The sequence below is a fragment of the Lynx rufus genome, unplaced genomic scaffold (genome assembly GCF_022079265.1).
Source record: "Lynx rufus isolate CCGP_SWC_20201006 ecotype Redwood Valley unplaced genomic scaffold, mLynRuf1.p SCAF_2, whole genome shotgun sequence".
Taxonomy (NCBI): domain Eukaryota; kingdom Metazoa; phylum Chordata; class Mammalia; order Carnivora; family Felidae; genus Lynx; species Lynx rufus.
This window is the reverse complement of record NW_025814834.1, coordinates 149,436,888-149,452,381: the sequence shown is the minus strand read 5'-3', so window position 1 is coordinate 149,452,381 and position 15,494 is coordinate 149,436,888. Positions and strand designations below refer to the sequence as shown.

General features: G+C 37.6%; 1 protein-coding gene across 5 annotated transcripts in view; it reads right to left on the bottom strand.

The window, feature by feature from the left end:
- Window positions 1–15,494, bottom strand: part of ODF2L (outer dense fiber of sperm tails 2 like) — a 329,427-nt gene that overhangs the window by 218,750 nt on the left and 95,183 nt on the right. For all 5 annotated transcript variants that reach the window (XM_047085440.1, XM_047085443.1, XM_047085441.1 and 2 more), the window contains exon 2: window positions 7,679–7,746. The gene's annotated coding sequence lies outside the window, so the exon portion shown is untranslated. The remainder of the gene's footprint in view (window positions 1–7,678; window positions 7,747–15,494) is intronic.

Here is a 15,494-nt window from a genome sequence, read left to right as displayed (position 1 = left end):
TCATAAAAATAATTTTAAGAGTTCTAGAAGGGATACCTGGATTAACCATAAACATGCAGGGGTACTTGGAAAATTATAGGTCAATATTAAAGGTTAAACTTTTTATTTACAAATTATTTTTCATAAAAAATGAATAAAGATCCTTTTTCATATTGATACCTGATATTCATATTGATTATTTGATACAAAAGTTTTCTAGAATGATAATTCAAATTCCATCAAGAAGTTAAGATTATCTATTTCAGTAGTCAAAATACAAATATAAGAGCAAATAAACAATATTTGAGAAAAAATGAATTTGGTCTTGGTACTTTTAAGTATAAATTGATGTTATTACTTTCATCTAAAGTCTCCACTTATATATTACTATATACAACATGAACAAGATCATTGACATGGAAGATAATAGCGAAAAACTCAGTTACCATCTGTCAATCATAGTTTTTCCCAATTTCAGCTCAATATAATTACATTTTATATATACTATATGTCATCTCCCTTTTCACTTAAAAAGTCATGCCTACCTACTGTGTAATTTTCTTTTATTATAGGAAAGAATTACTGAATTGCCCTTGTTTTCAGATACAGAAAGAAAATTAAAAATTTTAAACCATAATGTTTTAATTATTACTCAAAGTTACAGCCTAAAATTCACAACCATAGTAATAAATGAGATCAATTAAATTAAATCAATTAAAGAGAGAATGTAGGTTGAGAAGAGCAGGTTCACATGGTAGGCCATGGCCAGGCCAGCCTGAGACCCTAATGATGCAAACAAAATGGGACATAAAGTATCTATTCTCTTGAATAGAAATTCTTTCAGCACAGTGGTAAGCCATAGTTAACATGCTTTACGGAGAAAATGTAGGAAAGGAGTAAGTATAAGACACCTGGTCTTTTACCAAGAGGGGAATAAAAGCCTGAAATTCTATGTTGGCAACAGAAATAATACATGACAGCCAGACATTCCCTATGTCCTTTCTACCTACCTCACCACTCCTTACAAGGCAAAGCCCACCAACCTGGCTATTACCCTCCCTGATGCACCAGTACAATAGCTATGCTCAAATAGGTCTTGGTAGTGGGCTCTCACCTTCCAGGTCAGACCCTAGTTTAGTTTTATTTCCAGATCTACCTCTGTAGCTAATTGTGAATTAGTAAGAATCAGAAAAATAACTGGATACAATTGTTATGGTCAGTACAGGCTATATAGTTTACAGGGCCTAGTGCAAAAGAGAAAATGAGGGACCCCTGTTCAAAAATTAACAAGAATATCAAGATAGCAATGCCAAAGCATTGAACCAGACCTGTTCTTTGTGCAAATGCACAGATCTCATGCCGGTGAAGCCAACTCTAGCTGTAGTCTAGAATAAACTAGTGATAGCATATACAATATGGGATCTCTGCATAAGCTTTCTATTATGGTCACATGGCATCATTCATAATCTAACAGTTGATCTAGTTAATCACAAAAAAGTATCAGGGTTAGAAAAGGAACCTCAGGACCAACACCTCTGACAGGGAATCCAGGTACAAAAAATAAACCTAATTTGTCCCAGTAAAGGAAAAGAGGCAGCCCTAGGTGAAGGAGGACAACCCCTGTACCAGCCTTAGAGAATCAAATGACTGCAGGATTTGTCAATAGAAAAAAGCTCACACCAGCAGCCATCCAACTGGCTGCTGCCCCTAGAGGCAGGCAGTGGGCAGTGTCACAAGCTAAATGCCTGCAGGCTAGGTTCTATCCAAGTTGTTATACTGAGTGATGGTATACATTCACAATCATAGCTGCTCAACCAGGACGAAGAGAAGTACCCTCTGATGCTCCTATTCATGCTACTTGTAGTGGCTGGTGTTTCAGGCCAGAGTATTCTAACAGAGCATGTATAAATGTGGGACCCAAACATAGTGCCTGATGAACACGCACTATGACACCAGCATAGCATAAAATGGGTCTAGGAAGAGCACAGCTCAAAGTAACATGGAAATTAACCAAGCCTACTGTAGGCCAAATAGAAAATTATGTAGCTCATCTCCAAAATGATTTATAAAGATCCACAACTATTATTATCATTATCATTATCATTATCATTATCATTATCATTATCACACCACAACACGGCCTTGTGTAGTCACTTCCTACATTAGATCTTGGCATCTCAATGACTTGCTTTAACTAATAGAATATAGCAGAAATGATTAAAGCTTCTATTTGTTGTTCTTGGGAACGCTGAGCTTCCATATACAAAATTCAGCTATGGTGATGGGGAGACTACTGAAGAGGTTCTGAGAATGTATGGAGAAAGAAAGAGGCCAAAATCTCTACTTCCCAGTCAAACCATAAGGTGATTCCATTGCAGTTACCAGACTCTAAGCATGACCAAGAAATGAAACTCCCATTTAAACCCTGTCAACCAAAAGATATGGAGAAAATAAAATGGCTATTGTTTCAAGCCACTAAGTTTTCAAATGGTTCAGTCCATAGTACTAGATGAGCAAACCTCTAGATGATTTCTCCATAGTCAGTCACCAAACTTCAAGTAAGGCCAGCTGAAGAGCCACCTAGCTTAGCCCAGTCAGCCCAGAGAATCATGAAAATAATAAAATGGTTGTTTCAAGCCACTAAGCTTTGGGATAGTTTGGTCCACAGTAATAGATAACTGAAACAACAACGGTATTAGAGTTCCATCAGGGAAACAGGATCACTATGAATATTCCAGAGCAGGGAATTTATTGAAGGATTTAAGCTGTGTAAGTAAAGAACTGAAGGAGTTGGAGGATCAGAAAAAAAGTTACTACCAAGCCTCCCTGAAGCACTGGAGTTGGTTTTTGGTGTTAGATGTTGGAAGCTTAGCAAGACCAAGAAACAGAATAATACTGTGAAGGGGGCTGATATAGAAGACTTTCAGATTTCAAGCAAATGTCTCTTTTGACCAACTCTAACCCAAAATCCTTCAGTTTCTGGGAAATGTAGCCTAGTTTCTCCAACTTGCCTCAGAAAGGCCACATCAGACATGGAAGAATGCAACAATGACAGCTGTGGAATAGCAAGGAATTTCCTTACTTGGAGGTGTGTGAACCTCCCCCAGACTAATAATAAAATAAATAATAAAGTAATAAGTAAATCATTTATAAATAATATATAAATAACTACAAAGTAATTATAAATATATGAATAAATAAAATGACTTACATTTTAAAATAAATAGTTTTAAAAGACAACAGGCAGGAGGTTATGAGCTTCTGTGACCTGGTTGATTACTCACTCCACATTGGTGGCATTGAATACAGAACATGGAAGCTCAGGGGTAGCCATTAAGCATAACACAAAGTTACAAATGACCTTAATGAGACCAATTATGGTAAAGGAAAAATGGGCTGTAAATAAACAGAGAAAGTATGTAAACACAATCCTTTCAAGAATCTTGACTGTGAAATAGAGCATATAGAAGGAGCAGAAATTGGGAGAAGTAATGTGTGGTTAAGAGAGGTTTGATCTGTGGAACTAGGAACTGCTATGTTTTATGATAAGTACTATAGAAATATTTGATATTTTAAGCTCCATATATACAAACTGATTTAATTTTTTTTTAATTTTTAAGTATTTGGAGACAGACTTTGGTATAGAATTGAACTATGGTTAAGCCTTAGTTTTGTCTTTTTTAAAAATCAGATACTAGTACCCACCTCCAAGTGTTGTGTGAATCCCATTAGAAAATGAGAGGTAATCAGCCCCATTCCTGAACATAGTTAGTGCTCAATTTATGGCAGCTTTTTTTTTTTAGTTTTTTAACATGTATTTATTTTTTAGAGACAGAGAGAGACAGAGCACAAGCAGGGGAAGGGCAGAGAGAGGGAAACACACAGAATCCAAAGTAGGCTCCAGGCTCTGAGCTGTCAACACAGTCCAAAGTGGGGCTCAAACTCACAAACCATGAGATCATGACCTGAGCCAAAGTTGGTCACTTAACTGGCTGAGCAACCCAGGTGTATGGCAGTTTTTATGTTAAGAAGCTTTGTACTACTGTGTCCCAAACTCAGAGGTCTTAACACTGAGAACCACCTGTCCAACAGTCAGTTAGTCAGTTTATGAAGCTCCTACTAATTGCCATCATTCTGCAGCAAGGTGCTGTGGAAAAGTGGTGAATGAAACATACTCTCTCAGTCCTCATGGAGATTACAGCCTAGCAGGAAAGCCAAACATTAAGCAAATCACAAGATATAAATAACTACATGTTTTCAAAGTGGTCTGAAACATCATTAAGTTACAGAGATTTATCAAGCCCATCACAAATAAAATCCTCACCATTCACACATCTGAACCTCCATTCGTAGTCAGATTTCCCAGGAACACACTGGTTTTGTCCTCATTATGGCACCTTTGCTATTGAAACAGGATAAAATTTCATACTTACCCAGATTCCACTTTTCTGAAATCAATTATAAAGGCCCAAATCTGAGAACGAGAAGTGTTCCAGATTCCAAGAATGGAGTGATCTATGTATCCCAGATTTCTTTTTTTTTTTAATTTTTTTTAATGTTTATTTATTTCTGAGAGAGAGACAGAGCATGAACAGGGGAGGGTCAGAGAGGGAGACACAGAATCTGAAGCAGGCTCCAGGCTCTGAGCTGTCAGCACAGAGCCCGACATGAACTCACAGACCGTGAGATCATGACCTGAGCCGGAGTCAGAAGCTCAACCAACTGAGCCACCCAGGCACCCCATGTATCCCAGATTTCAAGCTCAGGATATTGCCAGCCATATCTCCTTACAGTAAGGGAGAGGTACTGGGTCAGCCAAGCTATGCTATCACCAACCACAGTACCCTAAACATTCCCCAGTATAAGAAGAGAACTAGGAGAAAGAAAAGGGGGTTGGTCTGTTGGTAGTAAATCTCAGGAAGCCACATAAATTAAGAGATGGTAATTTATACCAACATTGTTGTTGAGCCACTAGATGGGCAGAGTTCTAGATGTTGCAAGACTGAAGAAACAGGCAAGAGAGAGAAGGTGAAAAAGAGAGGTCTGCCAGTGGAATCACCTGCATGCACTAAGGATTTCATGCATGTTTGATGCATTAAAGAATATGGTTTCTTACTAATTGAGGGGAATTCCAGAAGATGACAGTATAATTTAGTTGGATCTCCTATGCCAAGAAATTGTGTAGAGAGAAGAGCCTTACAGGACCCACCTAAGAGAACCTGCTAGAGACCAGCTTTGAACACACGCCACTCTGAGTGACATCTGAAACCACACAACAGCAGGAGAGGCTCAAGACACTGGCATCTCCTATTCCTCCTACCCAAGATTTAAATAGAATATCCCTAGGAAAAGGGAGAGGCAGCTAATTGGGACTGAGCCCATATACCCTCTGCTACCACTATTTCAAGTCACCAAAGATAAATCTGCGTTAGAGGAAGAGAAAGAGGAAAACTTCAACTCAAATAAAAGATACAAGTTTAAAAATGAACAGGATTTGAGTTTTAACCATAAAACCAAAACTGTTTGAATAGCCAAAATTGACAATACTCATGGAGTTGGGCTATGAGAGATAGGGGACCTCAACAGAACACAGCTCATTATAGCTACTGGAAAACATCATTTTTTTCATGCTTATATCCCAGTGAGTTAATACTGCTCAATAAATAGATTTTATAATGATTGATCACATTCAGCAATATCACTGTACAAATTTATGGTGACGATCCAGCTAATATACAGACCCATTCCCTAGCCACTAAACTCCTAGTGTCTTTCCACTTTTCACCCTCTCGTAGAAAACACTTGTGTTTACCTCCTCACCATCCATTCTCCATTCTGCAGGCAAAGGTCCAGTCATTTTCCATGCAGGCCTTCTTGGCAAGTCCTTGTCTTCATCTCCAGTCAGCCCTCCCTCCTACTATCAGCCTTTACTTCTGGTGCCCAGCATGGTTTATGTTTAGTATTGGTCCCATTTCCACTAATTTCTATCCTTTTTCCCCATAGAATCCTAAAAATTATCTAGGACCGCCACATACACAACTCTAAAGGGATCCATTCAAATCATACCTTACATGAATGGCAGGTTCACAAAGTACAGTCTCTACATCCTCATGTGGTAGACCTACCTTTAAAGTCAACATATGAAAAAATAAGTATTCTTTGCAAATAACTTTATATTGCTCCATGAACCAGGGAGTTGTCTTAAAACCTTAGCACCTATAATAACATTTTAATAAAATACCTATTCAAATAATATTTGTTACAAATAAGTTACGTGATATACGATCCCACTACCATGCTTTAATAATTTATGTGATGATCAGTACATTAGTTCCTGAAGGGTTGGCCCCACAGGGAATGTAAGCAGAGTACCTCACATTGTGTGTCCTGCTATTTGTTGTCACAAGGTTGCCAAGAAATAAGGGAGTGGCTCTTACATAAAACTGTTTTAGAGGTATGTGAGAAACTGGAAACTAGGAATTCGGTGGTATAAACATAGAGCCATCACTTATTTCATAACTTGAAGGTCTGGCCAAGCTGGGAACTAACAACTGTGAAAATCTTCTGCTTTTCTCCAAGTAGATACAATGTCTCAAATGTATTTAGTACCTTGATCAGCTAGTTTCCTTTACAGAGTAAATCATTGCTTTCCAGATTTGAGAGAGTCTAATGTCAGAGGATAGTACTATTAAGAAAAGTCCTATTGAGTTTCCTGTTCCACCTCCACCCTCTGTGCCATCAACATGAATATCACACACACACACACACACACACACACACACACACACACACACAGTTTTGAGCCAACCTGGAAGATGGGTAGTTTAGAAGTTTAGAGAACAATTTGGATATAAATTTATCAATTTTTGTCAGGAAACAAAATAATTCTATAAAACTGAATTCATTTTCTTCACCCACACCTCCTTCTAAATGCCTTATCTCAATGAGAGAAAAATATCTTACCACTCAGTCATTTAAATCAGAGACCAAAGGCCAACCCTGACCCTTCAATTTCCACACACTTTTTATCCAATTAGTCAACCAGTCCTGTCAGTGACATCTCCTTAACCTTTCTCTCTCCCTGCTTCACCTTCAGTGAGGCTGCCTCAGTTCAGTGCCCATCACCATCTCCTGGATAAAGATGATCCCTACCTGATCTGTCTGTCTTCAGTCTACCTTCCCCAATACATCTACCACACTACCCCCAAAGGAACTAGAGAAAGACTATACTAGCCCCATACTGCTTTCACAAGAAAGTCTAAATGCCATGAAAGCAAAGACTATGCCTGTTTACATATCACTTTTACCAGGTGCCTAGCACAAAAGCACCAAAATATTTGTCAAATGAATATTAGGACCCAGTCATTTGGCCCTTAACTCTACTTCCCTCTTATTACACTGTATCCATTGGTCTCACAGCTTCAATCAGTCAGACTTTCTGTTTTCCCAAAAGTCCACACTGTTTTACATCTCTGGGTCTTTGTCAAGAGCACAACACTCCCCTCATCCTTCTCCACTTCTAACTTCAGCATCTTCAGTTTCCCTTGTGTGCCTTCTGACCATATGCCCCTCTTTTAAAATTCTACTCCTACTGACTCTCCTGGCTGCCTTCCCAACTCTCAGGAAGAATGGACCATCCCTTCTTTTGTGTCCTACTCTCTACTCTTCATACAGTATTCTAAATCCCAAATGCATTTACCTGTTTACATATCTGACATAAATCCTCCTTTAGCTCCCTGAGGTCTCTCTGGAGAACAGGACTGTGTCCTGGGGAGAAAGAATAAAAGAAGAGAGAGGGAAGAATAAAGTGATGAATATTCAAATGCACATAAAAATACACAAACTTTCCCATTCCCTTTTCTTACCCTTCACATCCAATCAGTCATCAAATCCTGTCAATTCTGAACACCTCAAAAAGCCTGCCTCTATCCTTAGTTCATGCCCCCAGCACCTCTCACCTGGATTCCTACATAATCCTTTTCCATGATGCCCTGCCCAAAGACATCTAGTCATGTTGATGGTAAGGAGAACAAGGACAAAATACAGTCAAAACTTAGCTCTCAAGATCAAGGTTGAAGGAGCACATTCTTCTAATTCACACAAGTTATTTTCTACGTCATACAAGATATACATGCTAGCAATGTCGCCCTGTTTCCAACCTGTTTCAGCCTGTGGCCAGAGTCTTTCTAAAGTACAGATCTGATCCTGTCACTCTCCTTTGCACTTGGTGTGAAGTTCAAGCCCCATGATATGACTGAATGTATTTCATGTTCCACCTCCTGCTTACCACTCCCATCTCAAGTCTCATACCTTCTCACATTGTATATACTCGGTTCCATGCACCCTATCTCAATATATGCAGGATCTCTCATTCTTGGCCTGTGAAGTGCTTTTCATTCTCCTGGAAAGTCTCTCTCCACTTCCACATCCTGCAGTCACATGGATAACTCACGCTCATACTTTTAGTCTTGACTTGGTGTCACTCCCCTGGAGGCAGTCCCTAACTTCTCCAGTCTCCCTTCTGATTGGGTTCGGTTCCCTCACATTACCTCATTTTCATCCTCAGGGTAACACTTAAACACCTGTGTTTTTTTTTTTTTAATGTTTGTTTGTTTATTTATTGTGTGTGTGTGTGTGTGTGAGAGAGAGAGAGAGAGAGAGAGAGAGACAGAGACAGACAGAGACAGAGACAGAGAGGGACAGAGAGAGCAAGACCAGGGAAGAGACAGAGAAAGAGGGAGAGACAAAATCCCAAGCAGGCTCCATGCTCAGGGAGGAGCCCAACACGGGGCTGATCTCACAACTGTGAGATCATGACCTAAGCCAAAATCAAGACTTGGAGACTTAACCAACTGAGCCACCCAGGTGCCCCAACCCTTTGTGTTTTCATTGACAATTTACTTGTCCCTATTTCACTCCAGAAGGTGGGATTCTTGAGGGAAGGAGACAATCTTATCACCATTATATCCCCAGTGACTATTGCCATGTTCAATACATGAAGGCATAGAATTTGTCTTCTCTAGAGTACCAGTTGCAATAAATCAATCCCAGAGCTAACAAAAGGACCACAAAAGGAGACCAGTAACTACCTTACAGAATAGCCTTATGCCACAGAAAGACAATATTATACCTTTAGACAGGAATGTCGAATCACCCAACTAATGAGGAAAAAGTATCTTGAACTATATCTTCATTGCTACTGAAATAACAAATTTTGGTTTAACATTTCCTCTTAAGTACTCTCCCAACTAGCTTTCAGTCTCTATTTATTTAGGTTGATTCAAATTTTATATGAATTTGCTTCTGCCTAATTCTCTAATCCTAATCCCTTCTGTAACTGTGTTTAGCTTTTTCAGGACTTCAATCCTTCAAATCCATTTTAAAGATATCAAGGCCAGACTCATTCAAAAGCAGCTAAATACTTATTTCACACTTGAGAAAAGCAGTCCTTCCTTACCCTGCTGTGTCAGCCTGTTGCTCTTCCTGTTACTTCTATATACACAGTAACACTGATCCACCCAGCTGCCTGAATTCAAACCCAGAAGTCATTTTTTTCTTTGAAAATCTCAATTTTTCATTGCTGATTCCTTCTTTTCACTTCTCTGTTTAAATATCTCTTACAATTAGGCCTTCTCTTTCAACTTAGTCTTAAGCAGCAACATAATCACCATCATCTTTCATTATAAAATTCTCTGTATAGCTTTTAACACTGGCTGACATATTTTAATGTTCAATGGAATGTTAGAATGTTTATCGTTAATATTCCCCACTGGGATAAAAGTTCCGTTAGAGCAGTGACCTGTTAGTTTTGTTCACATCATGAACTACAACTGGACCTGGTGCATAATAAATTCTCAAAATTTAACTTCATTGAATGAATGAAGAGATAAGGGGAGAATAACCTGGTTATTGTAGGTATCTTCTCTTGTATGAGGACACAAAATCAGGCCAAGGAGGTTTATTGTAAATATTTATGTTATATAATAACTTGTCTATATCATTCCCACTCCTTTCTAGAGCATAGTACAAGCAAACCTTGGCTTTTGTTATTTGAAGGATGAATTTTCATAAACATATCCATTAATCAAAATCAGTATCAAGACCATTACCAGATGCCCCCTGTTCCCTACATTATCTCCCCAAAAGGTAAACATTATCTTAATTTCTAACCACATAAATTGTTTTTATCTGTTTACGGTTTTTTTAAAGTGTAGTTGACATATGCACTTTAAGTAAATAGAATATATTTTTTTATTTTTTATTTTTTTTCAATATATGAAATTTATTGTCAAATTGGTTTCCATACAACACCCAGTGCTCATCCCAAAAGGTGCCCTCCTCAATACCCATCACCCACCCTCCCCTCCCTCCCAACCCCCATCAACCCTCAGTTTGTTCTCAGTTTTTAAGAGTCTCTTATGCTTTGGCTCTCTCCCACTCTAACCTCTTTTTTTTTTTTTCCTTCCTCTCCCCCATGGTCTTTTGTTAAGTTTCTCAGGATCCACATAAGAGTGAAACCATATGGTATCTGTCTTTCTGTGTATGGCTTATTTCACTTAGCATCACACTCTCCAGTTCCATCCACGTTGCTACAAAGGGCCATATTTCATTCTTTCTCATTGCCACGTAGTACTCCATTGTGTATATAAGCCACAATTTCTTTTAAATTTTTTTTTTCAACGTTTATTTTTTTTTTTTTTTATTTTTGGGACAGAGAGAGACAGAGCATGAACGGGGGAAGGGCAGAGAGAGAGTGAGACACAGAATCGGAAACAGGCTCCAGGCTCCGAGCCATCAGCCCAGAGCCTGACGCGGGGCTCGAACTCACGGACCGCGAGATCGTGACCTGGCTGAAGTCGGACGCTTAACCGACTGCGCCACCCAGGCGCCCCTAAGCCACAATTTCTTTATCCATTCATCAGTTGATGGACATTTAGGCTCTTTCCATAATTTGGCTATTGTTGAGAGTGCTGCTATAAACATTGGGGTACAAGTGCCCCTATGCATCAGCACTCCTGTATCCCTTGGGTAAATTCCTAGCCGTGCTATTGCTGGGTCATAGGGTAGATCTATTTTTAATCTTTTGAGGAACCTCCACACTGTTTTCCAGAGTGGCTGCACCAGTTTGCATTCCCACCAACAGTGTAAGAGGGTTCCCGTTTCTCCACATCCTCTCCAGCATCTATAGTCTCCTGATTTGTTCATTTTGGCCACTCTGACTGGCGTGAGGTGATATCTGAGTGTGGTTTTGATTTGTATTTTTTATGACTGACTTCTTTTATTGAAACATTTGTGTGAGATTCACCCATATTGCTGTGTACAGTTGTGTTTTGCCGATCCCATTGCAATATAATACTAGCTTTTAAAATTCAACACTGTATCATTAACATATTGAATCTTAAATTAATTTTAAATGATCATATATACATATAATAAAATTTATACAAGGAAATCTAGAATCGTTCCTATTTTTCACTCTTTTATTTTTTTTAAGTTTATTTTTAAGAGAGAGAGACAGACAGAGCATGAGCAGGGGCAGAGAGAGACAGTAAGACACAAAATCTGAACTAGGCTCCAGGCTCTGAATGTCAGCACAGATCCTGATGCGGGGCTCAAACCCACAAACCGTGAGACCATGACCTGAGCCAAAGTCGGATGCTTAACCAACTAAGCCACCCAAGCGCCCCTATTTTTCACTTTTAAAACATTCTCTTTTTTTAACATTTTTTTAAATTTATTTTTGAGAGACAGAGAGAGATAGAGCATGAGCGGGGAAGGGGCAGAGAGAGAGGGAGACACAGAATCCGAAGCAGGCTCCAGGCTCCGACCTGTCGGCACAGAGCCCCAAGCCGGGCTCAGACCCACAAACTGAGATCATGACCTAAGCTGAAGTCGGTCGCTCAGCTGACTGAGTCACCCAGGCACCCCTCGAACATTCTTATAACAAAATCTTAATTTATATCTTTAACTAGTTTGTTAGGAAGAATTTCTAAAAGAGCATTTTCAGAGACCAGAACTTTTTTCAGGTTTTTAATTGGCACTGGCAATTTATTCACAAGAAAATATTAGCGACCCTTTTTTTTTGTATCAACTATCTATGGCAGTTATTTGCCTTCTAAACACTCACCAAAAATAGATAGACTGTCTTTTTAAGATTTTTGTCAATGTTACAAAAATATGTGTCATTAACTTATTTTTACAAGTGTAGTATCTTTTCCTTGTTTATTAGTTGAACAAAAGTTAATCCTTAGTCTCTTCAAGTTTCTTATGACTGATTCTATTTATCTAGTAAAATTTTCCATTTTATTGAGAGGTTTTAATGGGTTAGTGGAATCTTGTGGTTTTAATTTGCACTCCCTTAATGACTAATTCATTAACATTTTAAAATGGAACAGCAATATTTTCAAATTCTTCTCTGAATCTGACATTTATTCCTGATATTTGTTAAGATCTTATCTATATAATTATAAATGCTTTGTTTGCACATATAAGAAATACATTCTATAACCAAATTTTATCTTTCAAATTTCATGCAGAAAATAGAAAAACAAATATGTATTAGAGAGCATTCTGGTTTCAAAATGTGTCATTTTCATTGCCCTAAATCAAGCTCATCCAAAGGGCCATGCAAACAAACATTTTGTGGCCATAGTTCCAAAACTGAATTCCATTGAAAAATAAGATCTAATAGAGGACTATGGTAGGAAAAGAAATGAGGTGTCAGTAATGTCAGTAAAGGAAGCTATCTGGTAGGATAAACAAAAAATGAGGAAGGCTTTAGAGCATAGGTCTGGGAAATGGAAGGGTGTGTAATTTCAGAGATTTAAATCATTAGAATATTTTCTAGGGCCAAGAAAAGAGAAAGAATGTTACAAATAGTATTATTTCTTTTTAAATTAGTCTTTAAAAATCCAGATTTATAGAATAATGAACATAAAGGCAGGATTCTATTCAGCAAAGTAAAGGATAACCTTTAATGTCTATGATCATTACATTTTACATTTAAAAAAGGAGAGAAAGTGGGTTTCAGTGAGAATATATTTACCAAAAATGAGGCTTGTTAAGTTCTGAAATGTATTACTTTAATATCTTATGAAGAATTTTCTTGGGCTGCAATTGAAAAATTATGTCAGAGGTGACTTAAATGTTATACAAGTTTACGTAGAAGCTGAAGTCACTTCCAAAGCAATCTACATAGTCAATGCAATCCCTGTCCAAGTAACACCAGCATTCTTCACAGAACTAGAACAAATAATCCTAAAATTTGTATGGAACCAGAAAAGACCCCTAATAGCCTAAGCAATCCTGAAAAAGAAACTAAAGCTGGAGGCATCACAATTCCAGACTTCAAGCTGTATTACAAAGCTGTAATCATCAAGACAGTATGGTACTGGCACAAAGCCAGACACATAGATCAATGGAACGGAATACAGAACCCCAAAACGGACTCACAAACGTATGGCCAACTAATCTTCGATGAAGCAGGAAAGAATATCCAATGGAATAGAGACAGTCTCTTCAGCAAATGGTTTGGGGAAAACTGGACAGTGACATGCAGAAGAATGAAACTGGACCACTTTCTTACATGATACAGAAAAATAAATTCAAAATGGATGAAAGACCTAAATGTAAAACAAGAAGCCATCAAAATCCTAGAGGAGAAAACAGACAAAACCTCTTTGACATTGGCCACAGCAACTTCTTATTTAACATATCCCCTGAGGCAAGGGAAACAAAAGCAAAAATGAACTATTGGGACATCATCAAGATTAAAAGCTTCTGCAGAGCAAAAGAAACAATCAGCAAAACTAAAAGGCAACTGATGGAATGGGAGAAGATATTTGCAAATGACATATCAAATAAAGGATTAGTATCCAAAATCTATAAAGAACTTATCAAACTCAATACCCAAAAAACAAATTATCCAGTGAAGAAATGGGCAAAGGACATGAATGGACACATTTCCAAAGAAGACATCCAGGTGGCTAACAGACATGAAAAACTGCTCAACATCACTCATCATCAGGGAAATACAAATCAAAACCACAATAAGATACCAAGTCATCCCTGTCAGAATGGCTAAAATTAACAATTCAGGCACAACACATGCTAGCAAGGATGTGGAGAAAGAGGATCTCCTTTGCCCCGCTGCTGGGAATGCAAACTGGTGAAGCCACTCTGGAAAACAGTATGGAGGTTCCTCAAAAAATTAAAAATGAACTACCCTACAACCCAGCAACTGCACTACTAGGTATTTATCCAAAGGATACAGGAGGGCTGTTTTAAAGGGGCACATGCACCCCAATGTTTATAGCAGCACTATCAACAATAGTCAAAATATGGAAAGAGCCTAAATGTCCATCCATGGATGATTGGATAAAGATGTAGTGAATATATACAATGAAATATTACTTGGCAATCAAAAAGAATGAAATCTTACCATTTGCAACAACATGGATGGAACTAGAGGGTATTATGCTAAGTGAAATTATAGAAACACAAATATCATATGACTTCACTCATGTGGAATTTAAGATACAAAACAGATGAACATAAGGGAAGGGAAGCAAAAATAATATAAAAACAGGGAGGGAGACAAACCATAAGAGATTCTTAAATACAGAGAAAAAACTGAGGGTTGCTAAGGGGTTTGGGGTGGGGGAATGGGCTAATTGGACAAGGGGCATTAAGGAGGACACTTGTTGGGTGAGCATTGGGTGTTATATATAGGTAATGAATCACTGGATTCTACTCCTGAAATCATTATTGCACTACATGTTAACTAACTTGGATGTAAATTTTTAAAAATTCATAATTAAAAAATGAAAAAAATAAGAAGCTGAAGTCATTTTTAGAAGAGAATTTCATGTACAAATTTTTATTTTTCAAGTGAAAAACAATCTTCAAGTTATTTTTGTTTAGGATAAAACTGACAAAGTCACTTTTCATAAGAGTTTTATGTGCAAGTAAATGCAGTTTCATAAGCACCTTTTTACTTGAAAAAAACTACTGACAAACTGTGGTTTTTTCAGACTTAGATATTTTGCAGATTTTTTTTTCAAAAATTTCAATGAGGAGGAAGACAACCAACAGTATTTGTTGCCAATGATAAAATTTGAGTTTTCAAAAATTAGGATTTTGGAAAACTTGCATTATTGCATTCTTGACCGCTTTCTAATACTTAAAGACTTATCTGATAAAGTTGGTGGTGGTATTAATTATTGTGAGTTTTTGATGTTGTATAACAAAATATATCAACATTTGGAAGTTCTACATATCTTAGTGAACCAATATTTTTCAAATTACCAATGCATGATATTAACAAATTGTGCAAGGCTAAAAGATCTATTCAAAATATAAGATACACCAATTGATATTTATTTAGCAGAGAATCAATTTCATTTATTTGATTTGTGATCTGATTTGTAAATCAGTGGATGTTTAAAAATACTTATTTCTAAAATTTCAGCAAAACTGGTATCACTTAAAATTTAATTACCAATTAATAAATATTT